Source organism: Capsicum annuum, chromosome 10 (assembly GCF_002878395.1).
Source record: "Capsicum annuum cultivar UCD-10X-F1 chromosome 10, UCD10Xv1.1, whole genome shotgun sequence".
NCBI lineage: Eukaryota > Viridiplantae > Streptophyta > Magnoliopsida > Solanales > Solanaceae > Capsicum > Capsicum annuum.
Genome location: NC_061120.1, coordinates 61,445,622 through 61,472,085, shown reverse-complemented (window position 1 = coordinate 61,472,085; position 26,464 = coordinate 61,445,622).

The following is a 26,464-nucleotide window of genomic DNA, read 5'->3' as shown; positions in this document are numbered from 1 at the left end:
CTCTGATGAAGACCCTCAGGAGTTTATTGACCAAGTCCAGAAGGTCACTGACATTATGCGAGTTACTTCTATTTAGAGCGTCGAGTTAGCCGCATACCAGTTACAAGATGTTGCTCATACTTGGTACAAAAACTAGACGTACGAGAGGTTAAGAGGATACAGGTTCTATAGAGTAAGAGGAATTCATCATAGCTTTCTTAGATAGATTTTTTCCCTAAGAACTGAGAGAGGCTGAGGTTCTTGAGTTTATCAACCTCAGGCAGGGAAATATGATGGTCAAGGAGTATTCTCTCAGATTTACTCAGCTAGCCAGATATGCCCCTCATGTGGTTGCAGACAACAGGGCTAAGATGAGCAAGTTCGTGTCAGGAGTGATTAATAGAGTGGTAAATGAGTATAGATCTGTAATGATGAACAATGATATGAATTAAGCCAGGCTCATGACCCATGCTCATCACATGGAGGAGCAAAAGGTTAGGGCTAGGGAGTGGCAGAATAAGAGAGCAAGATCAAGCAGTTTCAGTTTTTCTCAGCCCAAATTAGATGGAGAAAATCGTTCCCAATTTCATCCCAAGTTATCAGCTCCAGTTCATTCTTTAGCCAGTGCTCCAGCTCCTAAGTTCAGAGATAGAGCACCCGGCTCTAAATCTCAGGGCAGTGTCAACAATGCCCAAACTAATCCCCTATGTCAAACTTGTGGTAAGAACTACCAGGGTGTTTACAGAGCCGGTAGTAATGTTTGTTTTAGTTGTGGCAAGCTACGCCATAGAGTTAAAGATTGTCCTCACTCCAGTTATCAGGGACAACAGAATAATTCCACAGCTCAATTCGATCGCCCAAACCAGCAGGGTGTCATTTCTAGTGCTACTAGTGGGTAACACCCAAACAGACTCTATGCTCTTCATACACGACAGGATCAGGAAAATTCTCCTTATTTCATTACTGGTACATTACAAATTTTCCATGTTTATGTTTATGATTTGCTAGATCTAGGTGCATCCTTGTCTTTTGTCATACCATACATAGCAGGCGATTTTGGAATCAGTCTTGAAATTTTAGTAGAGCCCTTTTCAGTCTCTACCTTAGTGGTTAAAACAATCATAGCTCGGTGGGTATATAGGAACTACCCAGTTATGATATTTCAAAAATCCACGTCAGCAGATTTAGTCGAATTAGAGATGACTAATTTTGATGTCATTTTGGGCATGGATTGGCTTCATTTCTGCTATGCCACAGTCGACTGCAGGACCTGAATAGTTCAATTTCAGTTCTCGAATACGCCTGTCCTAGAGTGGAAGGGTAGTACTTCACCTTACAGGGGTCAGCTTGTTTCCTACCTTCGGGCAAGGAAAATAATTTTAAAGGGGTGTGTGTATCATCTCGTGCATGTAAAGGATTACAGTTCTGAATCTCCCAGTCTTGAATCAGTTTTAGTTGTTAATGAATATGTAGATGTCTTTCCCAAAGATCTTCCAGTCATTCCTCCCAAAAGGGAAATAGACTTCAGCATAGACCTTCTCCTAAATACTCAGCCTATTTCTATTCTACCATACAAAATGGCACCAACAGAACTCAAGGAACTAAAATATCTGTTGAAGGATCTCTTAGATAAGGGATTCATCAGGCCCAGTGTATCCCCATGGGGTGCAGTAGTGTTATTCATGTGCAATAAAGACGATTCTCTCAGGATGTGTATTGACTATCGTCAGCTCAACAAAGTCACAATCAAGAACAGGTGTCCGCTTCCTAAAATAGATGACTTATTTGACCAACTTCAAGGTGCCAGTTATTTCTCCAAGATAGACCTCATATCAAGCTATAATCACCTCAAAGTTAGAGAACGTGACATCCCGAAGACCACTTTTCATACTTGGTATAGTCACTTTGAATTTCTAGTCATGTCCTTTGGTCTTACCAATGCCCCTGCAGCTTTCATGGACTTGATGAACCGGGTGTTCAAGCAGTACTTGGACATGTTTATCATAGTGTTCATAGATGATATTTTGGTCTATTCTCATACAGAGCGTGATCAGTCAGACCATCTCAGAATTGTTCTTCAGACTCTCAGAGATCATCGGTTGTTCGCCAAGTTCAGTAAGTGTGAATTTTAGCTAAGATCAGTAGCATTCCTTATCCATATTATTTCTGGTGATGGCATTAGAGTATATCCTCAGAAGACCAAAGCGATAAAAAACTAGCCTCGCCCTGTCTCTCCATCTGATATCAGGAGTTTTCTGGGTTTGGCTGGCAATTATAGATGCTTTTTCGAGGAATTTTATTCTATTGTATCTCCTATGTCCAGATTGACTCAGAAGAAGGCTAAGTTTTAGTGGTTAGATTCTTGCGAGAAGAGTTTTCAAGAGTTGAAGACTCGACTTATCTCAGCCCAGTTCTAACTCTTCCAGATGGTTCAGAAGATTTTGTAGTCTGTTGTGATACACCCAGAGTAGGTTTAAGTTGTGTCCTTATTCAGCATGGTAAGGTCATAGCCTATATCTCCAGACAGTTAAAGCCCTATGAGAAGAATTATCCTACTCATGATCTTAAGTTAGCAGCCGTAGTATTTGCCTTATAGATTTGGAATCATTATTTATATAGAGTTCATGTAGATGTCTTCACAGATCATAAAAGTCTCCAGTATGTCGTTTCTCAGAAAGATTTTAATCTTTTTCAGAGAAGGTGGTTAAATCTCTTGAAGGATTATGACATGAGTGTCCTTTATCACCCGGGCAAGGCCAACGTTGTGGACAATGCTCTCAGTAAACTCTCCATGGATAGTGTTTCTCACGTAGAGGATGGTAAGAAGAAGATAGCCCAAGAAATTTAACAGCTTACCAGACTAGGCATTTGCTTAGTTGACTCTTCAAAGGGTGGTGTATGCGTTCAAAGTAGTTCAGAGTCATCTCTAGTTTCCGAGGTAAAAGAAAAGCAAGATAGGGATCCCAGTCTTGTCAAGCTAAAAGAGTCAGTTTAGAATTAGAAAGTAGAGGCTTTCTCCCAAGGGGCAGATGGTGTTCTTCGTTGTCAAGGTCGTCTGTGTGTTCCAGGTGTAGATGACATAAGGCAGCAAATTCTTATAGAGAAGCATGGTGCGTGATAATCTATTCATTTAGGGGCCACTAAGATGTTCCGCAACTTGCGGGAGATCTATTGGTGGAGTGGGATTAAAAATGATGTTGCAGAGTTTGTGGCTAAGTGCTCTGTATGTCAGTAGGTTAAGATAGAGAATTAGAAACCTAGTGGGTCCATACAGGAGTTCACCATTCCTACTTGGAAGTGGGAAGAAGTTAACATAGATTTCATGATGGGTTTGCCTCGAACTTATCATCAGCATGATTCAGTTTGGGTTATTATAGACATAATAAACAAGTTAGCTTATTTCCTTCTAGTTCATATCACTTATTCAGCCGAGGATTAAGCCAAACTCTATATTAGGGAGTTGGTTAGATTACACAATGTTACATTATTTATCATCTCAGGTAGAGGTACACAATTCACCTATTACTTTTGGAAAGCGTTCCAAAAGGGTCTTGGTACCCAAGTCCATATCAGTATAGCGTTTCATCCTCAGACAGATGGCCAAGTAGAGAGGACCATTCAGAATCTTGAAGTATGATAAGGGTGTGTACAATTGATTTCAGGGGAATTTGGGACAACCCCTAGCCCTTGATTGAGTTTGCATACAAAAATAGCTATCATTCAACTATTCAGATGGCTCCATTCGAAGCTCTCTATGGTAGGAGGTGTAGATCTCCATTCATTTGGTTCGAATTTAGTGAGGCCTCAGTCATTGGTCATGACTTGGTATTCGACACCTTAGAGAAAGTTCAGTTGATCAAAGAGAGTCTTCGGGCTGCTCAGAGCTGATACAAGTCTTATGCAGATGTTCGTAGAAAGGATCTCGAGTTTGAGGTTAATGACTATGTCTATCTCAAAATATCTCCCATGAAGGGAGTGAAGAGGTTTGGCATGAGAGGGAAACTCAGTCCCCACTATGCCGGTCCCTTCAGGATTCTCAGTCACTTCGGCAAGGTAGCTTATAAGCTCGAATTGTCTTCAGATCTAGCCTCAGTTCATCCGGTCTTCCATGTCTCCTTTCTTAAAAAGTACATAGTTGAACCAGCAGTTGTAGTCCCTATTCAGAACATTGATGTTCAGGAAAGCCTCTCTTATGAAGAGATTCCAGTCAAAATTTTAGACTATCAAATTCGTACGCTGAGGAACAAAGAAGTCCCTCTAGTCAAAGTTCTTTGGCAAAATCAGTCCATTGAGGGAGCTACTTTGGAAGTAGAAGTAGACATACGTACCAAGTAACCTCACCTTATCTCCTCCAACCCAGATCAAGCTCAAGGTAACAATCCTCTTTAAGCTTATTCAGTTTCACGTTCAGCATTCAATACTACTTGATATTATATTTCGTGTTCATGTTCCATCACAAATTTGTTATCAAGCACCATTGAATATTCAGTCATGCATACATATATCAGTCCAGTAAATAATTATGCATCAGATATGCATTTTCATTGCGAGGACCTCAGTCATGCATTCTTGAATCAGTTACACGTGCATCAGATATGCATATTGAGTATAACGTTCTTAGTTTGTCACTCATAAGATCATGTTCCAGCTACTCATGTTCTAATTATTTTCTTCCCTCTCAGTCAGTTCCATTCGAGGACAAATGTTCTCAAGGATGCTAGGACTTACTTTTAAATGCAAAAACTATCTTTATACACGTGGTATTTTTTAGAGTTTCACTTTCTATCACGTGGGAAATTAAGTTAGCTTTCCAAAGGTACTAATTTTGTCTAAATCTGACAAGAGACGAGAAAGTTATGGACGTTTTACTTGGAATTGTCAGAAATGCCCACGTATGACTGCCAAGTGGATGGACCGCCACATAAGTGATGGACCACCACTTTAAACGTCACAGCCAAGGCATTTGAGCTATGTACTGGATAAAGACTGACGGACGAGTTGACAGATCATCAAAGTTGTGATGGACCGTCATCCAGGCCATCAACGCTTATCCAATGAACCCCATTTCTGGTCCATGTCTGATGGGATAAGTTATGGACCGTCAAGTGTCTGACGGACCATCATTCTGACCGTCACGCACCATGTTCAGTTTATTACTAGGTCATTTTAACAGGGGAATTTTAGTCACTTATCACTCACCTATATATACCCAGATAAGTCTGAATTCAGCCATATTACTCATTATTATTTCACAAATAAAAACTAGGGTTTCTCTCTAAATTTAATCTCCAAGAACAAGACCCAATCTTTTTCAAGAATCAAAGGATTTCAAATCTTTCAAGTTCAAAAACATCACGAACCTTGAGTCAGGTATGCGTATTGTTCATCTATGGACCCCTTTTGTTCATAGAGTTCAAGAACCATGCTTTTAAATGAGAAACTTTGATTTCCTTGTTGTTATGTGATGTTGTTCATGTTAATGATCATTGTTTAAGATTCAAGATATTAATATAAGTTGACTTCCGTGAAGTATGCATGCTTGTAGTTAAAACCCATGAATTTGGGTGGTTCAAGATGATTAAAATTGTTGAGAAAACCTATGTCCCAAAGTATGCATGCAAGGTGTTTGTTAAAATGCCTGGAATGCTAAAAGTCATGTTCCCATGACCCCATAGTAGTTAAATGATAAGCTATGTCAACTCTTAAGATGATTCCACATGAACTTCCATGCTATTGATATGTGTTGCTAGTATGATTATGTAACGAACATGATATTAAGGTTGTGCAAGTACTTCCATGTGACATGAAATCTTTTCCATGCAACACACTGTTGATAAACATGCTTAGTATGAAATCCCTTATGTACAATATTATGAATTGTGGACTCAAATATTGTGATCAAGTCATGGCATGTGTGTTAGTTTCCTTCCAACGAGTCCTAGGGGTATTCGTAACCAAAAAATATAGTTGTGTGCCTAGAGCCAAATCACATTACCCCGATAATCTCAGTCAATACATGATCTATAGAACTCAGTCAGTTATGTGACTCAAGAAACCTCCAAAATCTCATGATCTCAGCAAAATATCAAATAGTAGTGCTATTCCGCCAGTCAATGGAAATCAGTTACTCAATCCTTGTACAGTTAGTTAAATTATGTTCAGTCTCTTCAGATGGGAGTAGAACTTAGCACCAAGTGAACCCAAGGATGGGAACTCATCTGCCAGTTTAGGGTGTGATTCTTAGCAGTCATCCTTGTGTTCCAAAACTACGTTGCCAGCGTAGGTTGAGACATCTTAACCTGTCAGACTAGGATTGATAAGGTGGCTTAACCTGTTATTTTAGGGTTCCCACCTTTCTCATTTGAGTACCTGCCAGTTGAGGGTCACTCACAACTCTCCTTACCAGTGGCGCGGTATAGACACTCCTCCAATCGGGGCAAAGATTGGACCCCAACTTAGCTATATGCATTATTGGGGCATGTTGATTAAATAACTACCTCCTATAGTTTCAGGATCAGTCTCAATAAAAGAACTCAGATAGTTCTTCAGATATCAGTATACCAGGACTACCAGATACAGTCAAATTTAATTATAGTACGAAACTCAGACAGTTTCATCAGATACAGGACTGCCAGGCACAATCACCTATGTATTCAGAACTACAATATCAGTCACGATTAATTATCAGTAAACTATGTATTAGCATACAAATTTAGCTATCATGCATTCGTGATCTCAGTTTCTATATATGCATGTTTGCACTGTCACATTCATATCATTCAGTTAGTTAGCATTGTTCATGCATGTAAACCTATTTATGTTCAGCCTACCTCCCTCATATACTCAGTACTCCAGTTGTACTGATGTATTTGTGCTATGGTGCTTTCTCTTTACGTTACACCATAGGTTCAGACACACGAGTTCCAGACCAATAGTAGCAGTCGTATTCCAATATACTGAGCTGCAGTGAGTCCTCTTCATTCGACGATGATATGATTTGATTCATTTATTATTTTAGTTAGTTGTTAGTTTACGGAGTTATTTGGAGACATGTTCCTTCAACTCCTTATTCAGATAGTGCTTAGAGGCTTTTAGATTTAGTTTAGATTTGATTCAGTTTTAAGTTGTTTTAGGTATCTTTCATCCATATGGATGTTATTTTAATTGATTCTTTATTCAGTTGAACCTTATGGTCTACATGTTCATGTTTTCTGCACTATTATGATATATATTGAAGTGTACAGGTACAGATATCAGTCATGGGTTAGCTTGTGGTCCTTTTGGGTCATGAGCATCGTATAGCATTTTGGTTCATAAAATTGGGGCGTTACAGCTTAAAGGGGGATATGTATCTCGTCATGGAAGGTAGTGGACCCAAAGGTTCCAATACTTAAAACCACATTTGTCGGTGTGAGTTTTTTTATTATTGTGTTCATAGTTTACACATTATATATGTTTTGGAATGGCTAAGGTCATGGATTCCCTGACCCTTCCTCAGATTTTTCCTCGTTCGTGCGGCTAAGATGCACTAGGACCCTTTCAATTGGGAGAGCTGAATCCATAAAGCCCGTGGGTGACCTTAGGGTAGTTAGAGATGTACAATCTACGTTTATAGTTGTAAAATCTCATATTAAACCTCGTTCCCTATCCCTACATCTTATATATATATGTATATGCTTATATGTGAACATATATGGTGATATTTTTTATTATTTCGGAAAATGGTGTTAGTTTATCCCTTCCCTGAGTCATATGCTAGCGCTCACCACGCTAATCATCCCCGGACTCTACATCATTTTATGATGTCAGGTCCTAGGGGTTCTTTAGTTACCTTGTGTAGAGTTAGGTGATTCTTCTTCGTCGATTGTTCTGCATTAATATGGAGAGCCTTCATCTTCTGAATGGCTGGACATTTCACTATTTTCTTTATGAGCATCAAAATCCCAGTAGTTTCTACTTAAAGTTTGGATTACCTTTTTGGTCAAAGTCTGGGCATGTCCGACCTATTATAATAATTGGTTTAGTTAGAGGCTTTATAGACAGATTGTGGGTTGGTCAATAGTTTGAACTCCTAGATTTCTCTAAGTTACAATAATTGCCTTATCTTTATGTTTTTGGTCGTCTTCCACTATTTATCTATTTTGTGTTCTGGTTGGCTGCGCTAAGGGGTTTGTCTCAAATCCTTGGTGGACTTAAGATACCTATCATGGCTAGGCCTAGTTCAGGTCATGACAATGTTGTATTTAGAGATGGGTTGCAACAATATATTTTTCAGTACTTCATTATGAAATCTTATTATATTAGAAGCTCCTATACTAATTCCACTAGGTTTTAGACTATCTTGTGTATTTTATCCCTTTTACTATATATATTCCAAATTCTTCCTTTATTTCTAATAGGAGTCCATTACTAGTGGTTCCATACTATGGGTTGGACTAACTACTTGTGGGTTATAGTAGGTGTCATGATGAACTGAGAAATTAGGTTGTGGCAACTTTGTTGCTTGGCAATTCATGAAGATTTGGGAAATCCTTCGAGATAGGTCATAGTTTTTTCCTCCCTTGAGCAAGGAGGTTTCCACGTAAACTTTATGTGTTCATTATATCATTGCACTGTCTTCCTCCTATCATTAATTTACTGCATCTATTGGTTATGGCACAAAGTCCCTTTGTATTTAGTCAACTCATATATTTCATCAATTGGAATCAGAGCTAGCTATCAATAAAAAGGTAACACCTAAAGATGTTCCAACTCAGAAATAGCAACTCCACCAAATTTTTAAGTAGGAAAATCTACCACCAGACCACCAATATTTAATGGTCAATATTATGGTTTGTGGAAGACAAGGATGCACGATTTCATAATGGTGGGGGATAGTGAACTTTCAAACATCATTTATGATGGTCCTCATGCCCCTATGAAGGAAGTTAAGAAAGGTAAGTTTACTAGGCTGGTTCCCAAGAATCAAAGGGACAATGGTGAAAATGATTGCAAGAAGATTGAAAAAAGTTTCAAGGAAAAGAAACTACCTGTGTGTGGCATAAGACCTGATGAATATATCAAGATCTCTACATGTGAGTTATCTAAGGAGATCTGGGATTGTCCAAGGACAACACATAAAGAAATAAGTAATGTGAAGGAGAAAAGGAGGACATGCTTACACCACTGTATGACACTTTCACCATAAAGAAAATAGAGACCATACTAGAGATACACACAATGTTTACATCAATCACGAATGAGCTACGCTGCTAGGTGAGGATATCAGGCACCCCAAACAAGTAATAAAAGTGCTTAGAATTCCCCAAAAGTCATGTGAGAGAAAATTTAATGACATCACTGAAGCTAGGGACCTGAAAACTCTTACAATAGATGAGTTCTTAGGAAACTTTAAAACGTATGAAATGAAGAAAAAATAGGAGCAAGCTAAGAAAGAACCCAATAAAGTAAAAACCATGGATCTGGTAGATGCAAAAGGTTAGATTAGTGAATAAAAGGAGGACATGGTATATATAAGATTTCTCATGGTGATGATAAGAAATGGAGGCTTTCAAAGACAAGCGAACTCAAGTATTTCAGCTACTACAAATGATCTATATCTCAAGTGTGGAAAGTCTGGCCACTTTATCGAATATTGTCCAATGCATAAGGTGGAGCAAGAGAAGTATTGTAGAGGTGGATTTGAAAAAGGAAAATAGGACTAGGTCCCTAACAATTCTAGAAGAAGAGTTGTTGCAAACTATCAAGTCAAACTAGCCCTAGTAGCCTATGGGATTCATCAAGTGGTTCTAATGAATCTCAAAATCCTGAAGAAATTTTAATGATAGTGATTTAAGATTAAAATGATTCTTTTGAATCACTGTTTGCGTTGAGGAGGAAGCAACCATACTAGATGTCAAGAAAAATCTTAAATATTACTCTTTAAAAATCTTAAAGACCTAGCTAGTATCTTGATAGAATCATTGTGTGGACATTGTAATGAAAAGGACATTTTTAATGATACTCTTAAGGTGTCTAAAAAATGAAAAGGTGTCTCTATTTTTTAAAGTTTCTAAGTTGAGTGAAAAACTATGTGTAATGTCAAATAAAAACAATGATCATAAAGAAAGTTCGTTGGGAGCATATATAGTTGAATCCATAGTAAAAAGGGAAGCTAGCAGTCTTCAACTAGAACTTGAATAAAAGTAAAATATTCTGAAAATCTTTTTGTCTCCTTTCTACATAGAAATTCCCAACTAGAGAGGGATTTGTTTTATGTCAAAGAAGAGTTTCAAAAGTCACTCAAATGGACTACATCCTCCAAAATCATGTCAATATTGACAAATCAAAAGTCGAATTGTTTACATGGTCTTGGAAGAAAATATGTCAGTCCTCCATATAAACCTCATAGAATGTATGTCTTTGTGTCTAATAGTTTGTTGTGCTCCTACAGTGGTAGAAAGTCATCTCAAGAAGTGCTTTAAGTCTAGGATGAGAGCTGAGAAGTGCTTCCAAATTTATAATCAAGAGCAAAATAAGTCCATCTAGGAACCTTGTTCAAAATATTGGGGACCAGGTCCTCATGATAAAACCAACTCTTACAAGCTGCCTATCTATAATAAAAAATATCTAATCACTCCTTTGTCACCTTATTAGGAACAAAGACTTAAATAGGTTCCCAAGTTTAATAAATGATTGTGGATACAGGTGAGAGGAAGAGCAAGAAATTAATACGGGATTATGGATAGTGGATGCTCTAAGCACATGAATGGAAGAGCTGAAGATTTCTTTTGCTGAAGGCATATCATGGTGGAAGTATATCTTTTAAAAATGGCATAAAAGGAAACATTGAAGGAGTTGGCAAAATTTTAAAGACACCCAATCATTGCATTGAAAATGTGTATTTTATAAATAGGTTGTAGTATTGTCTTCTTAGTGTGTCACAGATCTATGATAAAGGGAAGGAAGTGAAATTCTATTAGATGACTACATTATGAGTAATCTTAATTCATATGAAGTCATTCTGAAAGAAAAAATATGCAAGAATATATATGTAGATGATCTAAACTTAGTTTCAAGTGATGAGTTGACATGTCTCAATGCTCAAAGTGATAACACTAAACTGTTGCATAGAAGACTGGGACATGTAAGTTTTTCATTATTGAACAAGTTAGTTTCTATGGACCTGGTTCATGGAATTTCCCAGATAAAATTTATAGAAGATAGAGTTTTTGATGCTTATGCTAGAGGAAAGTAGACTAGGTACTAAGTTAAATAGAAAAAATATTTCAGTACCTCCAAACCTCTTGAATTGATCCATATGGATCTTTTAAAACCCATCAAAGGTCAACATAGAGATGAAAAGAGATACAGTTTGTCTATTTTAGATTATTACTAAATGTTTACTTAGACCATGTTCCTAAGGACCAAGGAAGAAACCTATGAAACATTCATAATTTTTGCCAAAAAGACACAAGATATCGAGTCAGATCGTGGAATAGAGATTAAAAATACAAAGATGGACCAAATTTGTGTAGAACATGGGATCAAACACAACTTCTCTACACCAAAAACTCCTCAACAAACTTGAGTTGTAGAAAGTAAAAATAAAACCTTGATGGATATTTTAAGGACTATACTGATAGACTCTAGTCTTGCAAAGAACTTCTCTGCTAAGGTAGTTAACACTACCTTCTATGTAACAAATAGATGTTTGATCAAATCAATACTGAATAAAACTACCTATGAATTATTGAACAATAGGAAATTCAAATTAGGTTACCTAATTGTTGTTGGATTCAAATGGTTTTTCCTAAACAATGGCAAAGTGATCTTTGAAAGTTTGATCCTTAAAGTGATAAGAGATTGTTTGTTAGGTACTCATAAACAAACAAAGCTTAAAGAGTGTTCAAAAAGAGGATCCATTATGTAGAATAAAGAGTCCATGTCATTTTTGTGAATCACGAAAGAATTAAGGACTTGATAAACATGGATGATGTAGAACTATAGGAGATTCTTCAAATATAGTGGAAATCACTAAATGATGAGTGAGCAGTGATCAGAGAAATAGAGAAAATAATGAGAATCAGGATAATTAAGAAGATGCAGGAAATGACTCAAGTACCAACGAGGGACTAGATCCTTAAACAACTGATCATTATTGCACAAACTCATAATATCAAGAGTTAGATAATCTACTAATTAAGGAATCTAGCGTAAGCTAGCCTGAGTCAAGCATTACGGGATCTAACTAGAGAAACAAATCATACCCATTCCTTGGAGAATCTTACCTCTCCTTTGGACTCTGGAATGCAAACCTAATCTAATTTAAGAAATCAGGCTACCTTATCAACCTTTGTTTCATTCATTGAGCCTATTACTATCAAAGAGGAACCGAAGAATGCTTACTTTATTATTGTTATACAACACAAGTTAAATCAGTTTGAAAGGAATAAGGTATGTCACCTGGTCCCTAGACCAACTAAAAGAACTATCATAGATACCGGGTAGGTCTTCAAAAATAATAAGGATGAACATGGAACCATTATTAGAAATAAAGTCAAGATAGTAGTGTAAGGGTTTAATGAAATAGAACGAATAGATTATGATGAGCCTTTTGCCCTTGTGCCTAAAATGAAAACAATCAAAATCCTCATTACTATTGTTGTATACATAGAGTTTAAACTATTTAAAATATATTTCAGGAGTGCCTTTTTAAATAGTTATCTCAAGGAAAAAGTATATGTTAGATTTCCCCAAGTTTTGAGGACATTGATCAACCCAATAATGTCATACCACATGATAAAGCCTTGTATAGTTTGATGCAAGCCCAAAGGACCTGGTATAAAATGAATTTTAAGTTTCTTCTTACAAATGTATTAAAAGGTATGAGTGATAATACTCTCTTTCTAGAATCAAAAGGGAAACCACAGATAATTTGTGTGAAGATTTTGCTAAAATCATGGGTAGTAAGTTTTAATTAAGAATAATGGGGAAGATGAGTTTCTTCTTAGTGTTGCAAATCAGGCAGACTCTTACAGAGACCATTAATGCCCCTATTGGAACTAGCTGCTAGTTGGATACTTATGAAATAGGTACCAAGGTAAATGATACAATGTACCAAGGAATCATTGGAGCCTTGTTTTATCTTATAATAGTAGACCTAACATTGGGTTTTAGTGTTAGGATTTATGCAAGGTTCTAGGCTTGTTCTAATGGTCAAACTTGAAAGATGCTAAAATATTTTTGAGGTACCTAAAAAATACTAGGGACCTAGTCATGTACTACACTTCAGGTGACTATTTTCATCTAATAGGCTATGTTGATATAGACTATGTAGGGTACCTAGATGACTGAAAGAGTGCTTCAGGAATGACTCACCTATTGGGATCCTATCTAATATCTTGGGGAACCAAAAAGCATAACTCTGTGGCCTTGTCAATAGCTATAATTGAGTATGTTGTAGTTATTTCTTGCTATTCCTTGCTCGTGTAGACCAAATAGCAGCTTGAAGACTTTGACATAGTCCCAGACATTGTTCCTTTACTCTTTTTTTTAAAACTACTACTCTTAACATGGCCAAGAATATTGTTTAACATAAGAGGACCAAGCACATTGATATGAGTCATCACTTTCTCAAAGATAATGTATAAAAAGGGACCATGTATATGAAGTTTTACAAGACTAAGGATCAAGTGTCTGGCATCCTCACTAAGGCCTTATATGGGGATAATTTTGAGAAACAACAACTTAAACTTAGTCTAATCTAGATGAATTGAACTTTGTATAATTAAATTTATCTCTCCATATATTACCTAAGATTAGAAAGAAGGTATCCAGGTTTTAGATTAGGATAAACTTAAATTCAGTCTTATGCCTTTATTAGGTATACACCCATGGTGAATTAGTAATTTGAATGTGTAATAGGACCAACAAGAAAAGAGAAAAATTTATAATTTTAGGGACCAGGTTCCTACTACAAGGTTAGTATCTTACATATTGTGTGATTTAAAATTTCTAAAAGTGACTGTTGAGTTCCACGTGCCTTAAAACTTTTCTGAGCATAGTCCCATCACCCTAATAAGCAAAGTGGTGTGCCCAACAAGGACCATACATGTCACTTCACTTTAATCTCAAGAGCCGCCTCTATTTCTTCTCCTTAACATACTTTTAGACCACTTTCTCTTCATCATTATTATTTTCTCAAGTCTCTAAATATTTTTATTCTTAACTCACCACTCAACTTACCTCTCTTCTCTCATAAATATCTTAATTATCTCTCTTTCTATCTTCTCTTTGAATCATCTCTTAAATAAAAAAGTCTCTTCCATTATCCCTAATTCAGACATGCTTAGAAGAAAACACTCATTTAATTAAGACTTCTCCGACAAATACTTCTCCAAACTTTGAAAATCTATTTTATGAAGAAATTCCTCCACCTACTTCAATTATAGATTCTTCTTTCAAATTAGACATAAGTGGGAAAGTTCCTTTTTCATATATCTCTCCATCACTAGTTGACTTAAATACAGTTGAAATGCCATATTTGACTACAAAATCTCCATATTCACCATCTATGACTCTCAACTTGAAGCCATATCTTCAAGTTTTCCCTTGTGTCTAGAATTTGCCTAAGGTCTATATGGGACCAGATCCCCACTCCATCTATAAACCATTGGTTTTTGAGGATTATTTTCTCAAGGGTGATAATCTTTAGGAATGTGGAAACCTCCTAGTAGCATGGAGTTTGGGGCTAATTGGGTTTCTCATATTCTCACCAGGTTAGCCTTTAGACTAAGAATATTTCCTTCTCTCTTTCCCGGATATCCTTCTAAATCCCTAAGACTTAGATATAATGGTACTCAAATTTATAAAAGCTTATCCAAGGACATACTTCATCCTTCTATAGAGGATTAGGAGAGGGAGGAGGAATTTGTGAATATTCTCCAGACCCCACTATATAGAAATACACTAGGTTTAATGTTGTTGATGTTGTTGTAGAGTAGCAAAGAGATGGTACAATGGAAAGGACCAAGTCCTTGAGAAAAATCTTATTGCACTAAGGGGGTGGAGAAAAAACTACTGTGTGATGCCTTAAGAGCCAGTAAAAGATCCACTATTCAAAGCTGAAAAGTAAAGAAAAGAAGTGAGGGTGACAAGGTTGTTCCTCCTTCTAAAGAGGTTGTTGATGTGAAGGTTGAAGACATAGAGGAGGACAATAATAATGGCCTTATAATTTCAACTAGTAAGCAGTATAAGAAGGTTTCCAAACCCTACAAAGTATGTGGCACTCAAATCAAAAGGTGAAGGAAGGAAAAATCATATTTAAAATAATAGATGAAGGGAGGAGGTGACCAAGAAACCTGGTCCCAAAGATGATCTGCACTCATCTGAGGGAATAGAACAGATAGTTGAGGGACTATATACCTTTTCCAAAAGAATAAAAATATAGAAGCATGTTTATTCTCACTGGAGAGGAGGTGAATTAGATTCTCAAGTCATAAAAAGTGATAACTGAGAGAGTCTTTAATCCAAAAATCTTTAAGAAACTAGGAATGTGTGAGTTGGTTGAGTTTTTCCAACATCAAGATTGGATGTATTTTTTTGACAATCAAGTTCCTAAATTTATAAAGTTTGAATCAAGGACTTCTTATCACAATGAATTTTTCAAAGGATGGTTTGAGTTTAACTACAATGGTACATGCATTGGAGATTTTTTTGGATGAGGTGTCACTTGGAGAAATTCTAGATACCCCCCTTAATGGGATCAAGTCAGTAAAAACTCAACAACCCTCACTTGAGTTTATTCAATCTACATCCAAAGTTGGTGCAAACTCTAAAGCTGGTGTAAAAAAGAAGTTTATTTAATGAAGAGTTCCATTTACTCTTTTAATACATGAATAAAGTTCTAATATCTTGTTATAAGAAATACATAGTTGCCTCAGTAGTGGATCTATTTCTCATGGAAGCTCTTAGAAAGTTTGAGTTTGTTAGTCTCTCTGCTATGATGATTGAGCATATGCATAGGTTTATGCATATTAAAGATGGAAAGCATCGGGTACCTTATGGATATTTCCTCAACAAAGTGTTCAAGTACTTTCACATTGAGTGTGTGAAAGGAGTTACTGGTATAGTAAAGAAAATATTTACTATGAACACCTTGATTGAAAATGAATGTGTTCAAGGAAGGGTTGGGACCAGTTCCCAGGTCTGTGAATTGCTTATGTTTTAGAGTATCTAACAGAAGAGTTGGAAGAGATGAGGGTGGTTATGTCTACTTAAGATATTAAGATTACACAACTCAAGGCAAGGATGCAACAATAATCTACTTAGGGGCCTAGTTCCTCTGATGATCTAAAGGATGAAAATGAAGGGTTGAAGCATAATTTTCTACACTCATGCTGAAGTTAAGATCCTCTTACATTAAGTTAAGGACCTTGCAAAGAGTATCTTAAATACCCATGATAGAGAAATTGCTTGCATAGACATTCTTCTCAGGTCCCTTACGCCAAACCTCTATCCCCCTAAATCCTATTATATGTGAAATCTTTTTTTAATCCCTTGAGTTATGTGGCACTTGTTTGTTACTAAAATATTTTTATATCATATATTATATGTTGTACAACTTCTTCTCTAATAAAGTAACTCATTTATTTGTCTACTTTCTTCTTTTTTTCCTTTGCCCTGTTATTCATTTCATTATAGGCTCAATGGCCATGAATAAACTTATTTTTGCTTCTTTCTTAACTTTGTCGGCTATTTCTCTTTTTAATGATGCCAAAAGAGGGAATATGTTTTTGGTTGTGCAAAATTTAGTTAGATTCATAGGGACCAGGTCCTTTTGACAAAGGGAATCAGTTGAATGATGATTGCTTGTGACATGGAAAATTAGTGTACAATGGTTGCAAGGGGAATTTATGAGTTACTATTAACCTTGGACCTCTGGCGAGAATAATATTTGTTATTATTAAAAAGAGGGGAAATGTTACACAATTTACATAATGATGATCTACAAACATTTCCACAAATGATTTGATTAATGACCAAAGTCAGTATCTATAGGGCCTGGTCCCATACAAAGTTTCTCTCTAAAGATAATAGTTGAGTACAGTTGGAAGCTATACTTTTCTGTAAAAATTTGGTAGTGCTATAGTAGAGGTATCCATCCTCAACTAATAGAATAATTTCTAGGCTTTGTTGTCACTTATAAAAGAACTACTCATATATAAAAAACCTTGATTTTTGCAAATCAAGATTATCTTTCAAAAACCAAAAGATGGCACTTATTAACACTGCTCATGCTTTAACAAGGGACCTGATTAAGTTCTCACTTAGTCTTGTTATGTCTTGAATCTTTTATGTTTTTCTCTCATATTATTAATATACTCCTAAACCATAAAGGATAGTGGATGTGTAGCTTTTCCAAGTCATAGTTTGAGTCGTATCAGTAAAATTTATTTGATCGAGTAATTTGTAAGTTAGTCAAGTTTTGATTCAAACTTTGGGTAGTATTTTGTCCTAGGTAGACTTACTTAGGATTGATGAATAGAGTTAGGCAACTGAGGTGTAGTAGAGTTAATTCATTCAACTTGTAGTAGAGTTATAAAGAGAGATTGGAATTACAATTTTAATCATTGTCATTATTAAGTTTGATATTATTTTGTTGCATGGAGATTAGTGAAGCTTTGGGAAATCTAGTGAGATAGGTTGTGGTTTTTTCCTCTCTTGAGAAAGAAGGTTTCCACATAATATTTTTGTATTTTTAATAGTATTGCACAATCATTTGTTCTATATTTACTTTACTTTTGTTGGTTAAGGGACTTGGCCCCCTTGTATTTAGTTGACTCATACATTTCATAAATATCTCTATTACTATATATTCTTATTTTTCAACATAGGATATTCTTTTATTGGACAATAAAATATGCGTAAGGGCATACTAATTGGAGAAACACATACCCAAAATGAAATAATAAAAGATATATATAATGACAACAACATATTTTGTGTATTAGCACAAAGTGAGATCTAGAGAGGGTAGAGTATACATATTTTGTACAACTAGCTATCTCAAAAGTAAGACAGAGCAATTGTTTCTGATAGACCGTATATATAGGGTAACATTAAGATATCAATATGCAGAGGAATGAATCATACTACAACTATATTAAGTATCCAAGGAAAATATAATACCACTAGCTATATCAGAAGTTATGTAGGTTAATTGTTGTTAATAAATATTTAATGCATGAGCCCTTTTAAATACAATTTGATAGTAAATTATATTTTTTAAAAATAAAGACAAAAATGTCAAAAAATTGTCATGAGAATTTATATTTAGATACGTATTAACCTATCTACCTCCTAGGTTAGAGTTCTAGAATTTGGGTTCTATTTGTATTAGTGGGTAAACGCTATCATTTTTAAAATAAGTTGTATTATCATTAGAGGATTCCATACTTGAATAAATTGGTTATTCTATAGGTGATTACATTTTTTTACTGGGCATTTGACAAACCTTTGAGTTATTTAGTTAAAAATTAAATAAAAAAATTAAAGGGGCCCTCTACCTCCACAGTATTTTTATGGTGTTTTTTTGCAGCTATAGAATGTGATAAAGTGTAATGGCCATCTAGGTCATTTCCTCAATTTACATGCATTTTCAATATTTTGATCCTTCCTACAATGGCTATAGGTCAATTATGACTTGCCAAAACAGTCGATGCAATTATCAGGCAGTTCATCTAATTTTTAGGCTCATTTTCTACTATGGAGCTTTTGTTGTTATAAAATCAGTCTCAAACCAAAAATACTAGTAAACGGCCTTTAATAAAAATTCTAACAATTCCATTATCTTTGAAATGTTTATTTAGGCTCAAGGAATCCTTGGATCAGGTCCTAAGTCTCTAAACTTGTTTGGGGCTATTAGGTTGATTATATGAAATTGTGAACTATAGAAGTGGGCCCCACAGTTAACCAAAATAACCTGAGATGAATATTTTGATTGTTACATTGAGTTCAGAATGTTGAATTATGTATAGTAGCATAATTCATTTGTGCACATAGGGTTCTAAATGAATCCCGAGCACCCAATCAAAGTTTATTTGGGCTTAGCTGAAATCTGGTGCATGATATCTGGTTTGGCCGTATTAGAGAGACACTTTAGTTGCAGTTTCCTTAACGACCCTAAAACTCTTTGGCATCTTGGCAATTTGTCTATAATTCTCTTTAGCAGTCTAGGGTTGCTTAAGTGGACATCGGTTTAGTAGCAAGGATACCATTTTACCCATGCCTGCATTCCATTACCTGATTGCTTTAGCTTACTTGTGCCACTTAAGCAGATAAGTGACTACTTTAGTGTCACCCAAAGGTTGTTAAACCCCCTTTCTTCATTGATTTTCCCCTCATTGTTAAATCCCCTTTCTTGATTTGATTTTCCCCATCATTTTCTCCATCATTTTACATAATTTTGAGGGCTTAAAAAGAGGAAGAAAGAGGGGATCATCCATTGAATCTAAGGTAAGTTATCCTAAAACTCCTTAGTTATTTCCAAATATTTTTTTGTCAATTTCTATTCAATTTCATTGTAAATTCATAGAAATAAGGTCTTTAAATCCTTAAATGTTAGGGTTGATTTGGGCCCCAATTTATGCACCATTTGTGCTGAATTTTTGAGCACACATTCCTTGTTGTTTAAGGAACCTCGTGATGTTTTTTTTAGATTTCATTTGTAAGCCTTCAAGGCTTGTTCTTGACTCAAATTTCAACCTGACCTTTTATATAGCAACATGGGTCTCTTTCTAGTCCTATTAACGTGTAGATTATTAGTTTGATAGAATGGACATATTTCAGGATCATAGAGAAAAGAATAGTGATTTATGGATGACTCAAGACTTGCAATTTAGCATTAACGCTGGCTTTAGTCTACTTTTATTTTTAAGATAATGTGTATTGTAGTTTTATTGCCAGATGGGTATGATAGGACATGTTTTTGATTAGGATGTCATGACATAGCCTAATCTAGGAGTTCGGGGAGAGAAGGGTGAACTACCTCTTATGATGATAAACTTATTATAACTATAGAATCCTATCACCCAAGGATATAAGCATATTAATCATATTTGATATTAAGGATACTTTAGTATAAGGTTTACTATTTGAATTGGTGAATTGGATTATGTTTTCCCAAGATTATAGTATTATCATTATGTTAGTTTTATACTGTTGGGCCCGAGACAATGTTTATGATACCAATTGCACTCTAAGTATGTATGCTACCCCTAAAAAAGGGTGTGATTATATAAAATAAACTTTCAGGTAATTATAGTTTTATTATTTTGATAATAGTGATGGAATACATACTTTTATGAACGTTTATGCATACTTAGTGGTATGATTCCAATCAATACCTTGATTTCACTATTATTTTCTAAAAAGGAATTAATTCCTTATTTTTACATTCTAAGAAGATTATTTTATAAAGAGAATCATACCACCTTAATTGAAGATTTATGAGATTTTAGAACTAAAGATGATATTCTGGAGAATACACTGAGATTGATTCTAGTCCATAGTTTATCTACTCTTTTTTCACTACTATTTACTTTGGTTGAGAGAGATTTCTATATTTTCTACTCTATGATATTTATTTAGTCCTAAATTTGATCTCTGAGAATATATTTACAGATTCACACTTTTCTATTCACATTTCATGTATGTGTACTTGTTACATATACCTCTCTTCGATATTAAAAATAGTAGATAGATGATGATGATGATGATTGGGAATCCTAAATTGGGACCATGAAAGTGCATATGAATATTCTTAAATCCCCTAGGATCCCCTTCTTTAGAGAGCTATCATTCAAGAAAAGAGAGGTCATCGTAGGTCCTGCCTTTGCAAGAATTTAAGCTGAAGGAGTTATATATATTTGGTATGTTATGGCACATAGATCTATTATGGTCTTATGGATTTACTTTCCATTTATTCATTAATATGCATTGTCTATCACCAGTATGTAGTTTGGTTCTTATATCTATCAATTTTATAAGGGATTGCACATGTATAGGCTATGATTGATATTTGATGAGTGGTGATTGAACCTTTTGAATTATTAGGCCTAGTTAGGTATTGTTTGTCAGGACTATCCAATTACTTACTTCATTATTGTTATTATGGTTAGTTCGTGGAAAGCTAATTATGGATTGATACTTAGACTTGAAGTATGATTCCAATTCCATTACATTTTATGGTAAATTATATTATGGATAGTGTATTCATGGTTAGACATTTTTATTATAGGCCAAGATCATGCTAGTATTAGCTTTCCTACTTGGTTACGATTCTCTGGAGAGGATAGGTTGGCTAATTTAGGTTGTTACCTTTGAGTTAGTATTGTGTATATATATATATATATGTGTATATACATATATTTAGCTATAGTATTATCGTATATCTCTATCTTTTCTTGTTTATGCATATTGTATATGTATTCCTTGGCATTGAGCATTACTATATATCCTTCTTCCACTCTTTATTTGTATATTGGCTAGTGATATATGATATAGTACTTTAGTTCCTGAATACTACTAAAAGAGGATGGCTTATCCTTATTGTCTCTCTAGCGTTGTTAGGTTATCATCCTGGATAGTTTCTTGTAGTTTATATTCTTTTTGTTATATGAATTGTGCAGAGAAGTTATTAATCAAAGATTTGGGGAGATCTCTTGATGTTCGAAGAATTACTGCTCTCTTTCTTATGGAATAAACTGATCTCTATGTTGTATTCAGAGATAGGTTGTACATGTATATTAATTTAGTGTATGACTTTGTACTCTTATTGTATCAAAAGATCTTGTACTAATATCACCATGTCTTGGGTTCTCTCTCTCTCTCTCTCTCTCTATATATATATATACATTATCCCCTCTATTATATTTATTCCATTGTTTTCATTCATTTCTCTTGATAGCCCGTTACTAAAAGTTTCAGACTACAGGTTGGTACTCTTATTGTATCAGAAGATCTTGTACTAACATTACCAAGTCTTGGGTTTTCTCTCTCTCTCTCTCTCTCTCTCTATTTATATATATATATAAAATCCCCCTATCGTATTTATTCCATTGTTTTCATTCATTACTCTTGATATCCCGTTACTAGTAGTTTCAGACTATGGGTTGGTAATCTTATTGTATCAGAATATCCTATACTAACATCACCAAGTCTTAGGATTTATATATACATATATATATATATGTATGTATATATATATATATATGTATGTATATATATATATATATATGTATGTATATATATATATATCATTTTTCTTGATAGCCCGTTACTAGCAGTTTCAGACAATGAGTTGGCTCACCTACTGGTGGGTTATAATAGGTTCCATCATGACTTGAGAAATTACGTCATGATAAGAAGTGTGGCTTTGGACCTCCGCTTTTGATAGTATTTTTTTGGAAGATCTTATAATCTCTAATCAAATATTTCCTCTTGCCACTTGTCTTGGTAGTTGGCTCCTTAAGACACATGAGTAAGCGCCATTATTTAAAATCTTCTTGACACATGAGTAAGCGCCATTATTTAAAATCTTCTTTTCTCCCTCGGATTGACATTGTTTGGGCCAACTAGATTTCTTCCTCTTCCTCAACTAAATCAGCCCTTTGGGGAGGGGGCATTTGAAATCAATATTAGAGTTGGACTTTTCTCCATCATATAGTATTGATGAATTCCCTGCATGATATAGTTAGATGGTGTTTGATACCTTGGTTTGGTTGGTCCAGGTATCATTGTGGGTAGTTTCTTAGAGGCAACAACAAATTTTTATAGTGACGCTACAACTTTTTTGATATTTTCTTTCGAAGGGTGAAGGGTTTGAATTTTTGGGGATTCATTGGTTTTTGCTTTCTTTTTCTGATAATTTTATCTTCCCTGTAAGAATTTTCTTGTAAGAAAGTCTGGGATAGAGTTTGAGATCTCTTTAATATATTCAATGTCAAGATCAAAAATAGATAAAACATCCTACCATCGAGAAAATATATATTTTGAGGCAAATATTGTACATCTTTTTACAAAACAGATTATGCAGCTTTACAATAAATTTGTAATAAAAACTTTTAATTAACAAATCAACTTGAAATTTTGAAATGCATCACACAATTGCTAAAATTACTTTTTTTAGTGGTTAGATAATTTTGTTTATCCTTATGCCAAATCATATATCCAATGCAACAATATGCTTTTTATAATTTTTTATTTGCTATAAAATACCACCATAACCTATGCCCGATTCATTTGTTTCATAAATTTTGGATGCAGAAAGACCAAGGAGGGATAGGCAAGAGAGACCTTTTATCATTTATTTGATTTCTCTAACAATATTTGAATAAAAGTTAGTCCACAGAGGAGGAGGCTTTTTCAACTAATCATGGAGTGGTCCTAGTAAATTGCTGAGTCCAGGAATAAAATTTGCTATGTAATTAACATTCCCAAAAACCTTTGGAGTTGTGGTTTATCAAAAATTAGATCAAAATATTTGTTAGTAAATTTAATGGATCACTGAATTGGAATAATAGTATCTTTTTCGATATTATACCCAAGAAATCTAATATTAACTTGAAAAAGTCAATACTTAGTCTTGAATAAAAGTAAGCTATTTCTTCGATGATATTAGAGAAAACTCTCAAATTCTTGAAATGTTAGTAGAAAATACTAAAACTTATCAATAAAGACAAATATGAATTTTGAAAAAAGGATTAAAAATATCATTTATTATTTTTTTAAATTCTGAAAAAGCATTCTTCAATCTAAAGGGCATATTTTGAAAAAAGGATTAAAAATATCATTTATTATTTTTTGAAATTCTGAAAGAGCATTCTTCAATCTAAAGGGCATAGCCTTCCATTCATATTTCCCAAGTGGTACCATAAAGTTAGTTTTATATCGGCCTTTTGGATCAATATGTGTAACCCTTGGATCTTTTGCCCTTGAAAATTTCTAAAATTTTATCCTCATTGTCATCATTACTACACACTCTGTGAGTCGTAGGGTGTCATCTCGAGTTGTCAGGTTCTTAATCGTAGTCTGACCAGTGTGCTTGGCTTAGTTTTTGAGTTTATCATGAATAGAACCTAATGAGCCATCAAGACTCATAACGAGGCGTAGTGTACCGATCATAAGGAAACTAGTGTACTCACCAAGGTTCATGTTGTGACTACGACTAGCATGTTATGAGTCATAAGGATTAGATATGAGTCGTATGGTGCAAATCATAACCAGAAAAGTATGGGGTGGCCTTGTACACTGTCCAGACGATAATTGGACTAAACTAGTCGTAGGGTGACACTACGAGTCATGATGTCACTAGTAGCGACTGGGCGTTGGTTTCCACTCTGTTAATTAAGGGCATCTTGGTTATTCCCCTCTTTCTCAACTTAGACCCCAAGACTTAAAACCCTTTTTGGGACTTAATTAACATATTATTCCCAATTAAAACACTTTTTCAAACTCTTTAAAATTTCCTCAAGCAAGACATTTAGGGTTTCCAGGAAGTTGGTCATCCAAGGGTTTAAGGGTTAACTTCTCCCATAAAACTTGGTGTTTTAGGCATGTTACTCTTCCTTAATTCTCAATTTATATAAAACATGTATTTAAATAGTTCTCCATGTGGTTTTGGAACATGGATTGACGGTGATGTATCATGTTTATACATGTATTAATTAGGTTTTAAATTATGGTCTAAAATTACTTTGATGAATTGGTATGGTGAATAAACTAGGGAATTGTGATTTCCCCAAATTTTTAGAGTGTTGACAATTGAATTAGTAATAACCCCAACTAAATTTGGTGAATGTTGTTTTGAGTATGTTTAAAACTGCATTGAACTATGTTCAGAATAATCGCATGATATAAAGAGGATATTGAAACACAATTGGAGCACTGCAATAATGGGAATCACAATCATGATAAACTAATGGCGATAGCGATAGTGTAGAAATCTTTCAAGGGTAGATTGGTAAATTCACACAACTAGTTCCAATTTTCAAAAGGGTAAAATCCCTACATCCTTGAATCATCTTCAAACTAACTTTGAAGTTTTTCATAGAGAGAAAATTTTAAATTAGTGAGGATAAACAATTATTCCAAGAGATATTTTTAGTTTTAATTTGAAGTTCGAGATTTGGGGTTACTCTTGCATTATTTCCAATAGATGTAATGAATATCAATTTGGGTAATTCTCTTTTCTTAAATTTCATGAGTAACTAAATATCAACTTGGTGTTATGTTTGAATAGGGTGGAAAGGTGTGTAGGTCTTTATTGTTAGTGTCAACTCTTTGTTAATAATGTTGGGTTTCACTAGTACTTGATTGTTAAATTGGAGTTTGTGGGTGAAAGCCCTAATTTCCCTAAATCCCAGATCATCCTTGAAAGAGGGATGTGGGTGACAATTATTTGTGAATAATAAGTTAGATATTATCTTATTCCTTTACATTGTGTTAGATATAAAGATGGACTGTTAATATGTTATGTCTTAGGCATCATCCTAAAAATAGGGATTCCAAATTGAGGTTTGGTTTTAATTTAGTTTCCACATCCATGAGGTATTCGAAAGAATCCATGGGTGATATTTTGGTATGTTGTTGAGTGACAAACACAGAAACCCCTAACCTAGCCTACCCATATATTCATCTACTAGAATTTGAATGTTACTCTCATGTACCCATACACTTTTTGCCCCTAGAAGAGCATAACCTTAAGACTATCTCTTATTATAATCAAATCTATAATTGTTTCTTTTAAGTAAATTTTGTTTAAACAATACTTCAAAATCATGCCCCCCCAAATTTTATTTATTTCATTCATTAAATTAACAAAATACTTAGAAACTTTCAACAGACATAGGATCCAAAAACTAGTTACATTCCTCATGGATTCGACCCCAACCCAAGTTAGTTTATTATATTGAAAACGACCGCCTTTGTAATACCCTGAGTCTGTATCCTGGATGCTACACGATGCTTACAATCTCGAAGGACCACAAGCTAATCCTTGGCTGGTACCTCTACAATAACTGTGTAATAAATACTGCAATGATTGTAGAAATAGGCGGAAACATATTCCATATGGTTCACATCTGTAAATAAATCTGAATATAAGTACTGAAAAACTAAAAAACTGTCTGAAAATACTCTAGTATGAAAAGCCTCTAACTGTCTGAACCATGGAGTTGATTGAACAAGCCCCCAACTAACTCCATCTACTGAAATAAAACTTAAGTACTATAAATAATAAGAATGTCCTCTAACTATGAGGACTCACCACTACTCTGAAAGCTGAGAATCTGAACTGCTATGGGTGCTCTGGAGCCCGTCTGTCTGAACCTATGATATAAGACATCATAGCACAAAGAAAAGCATGCATCAATACTTTGAACGTACCAATATTCTCAGTGAGGTAGGATCAAATGCATGGGTTCATATGCATGCACAATAATAA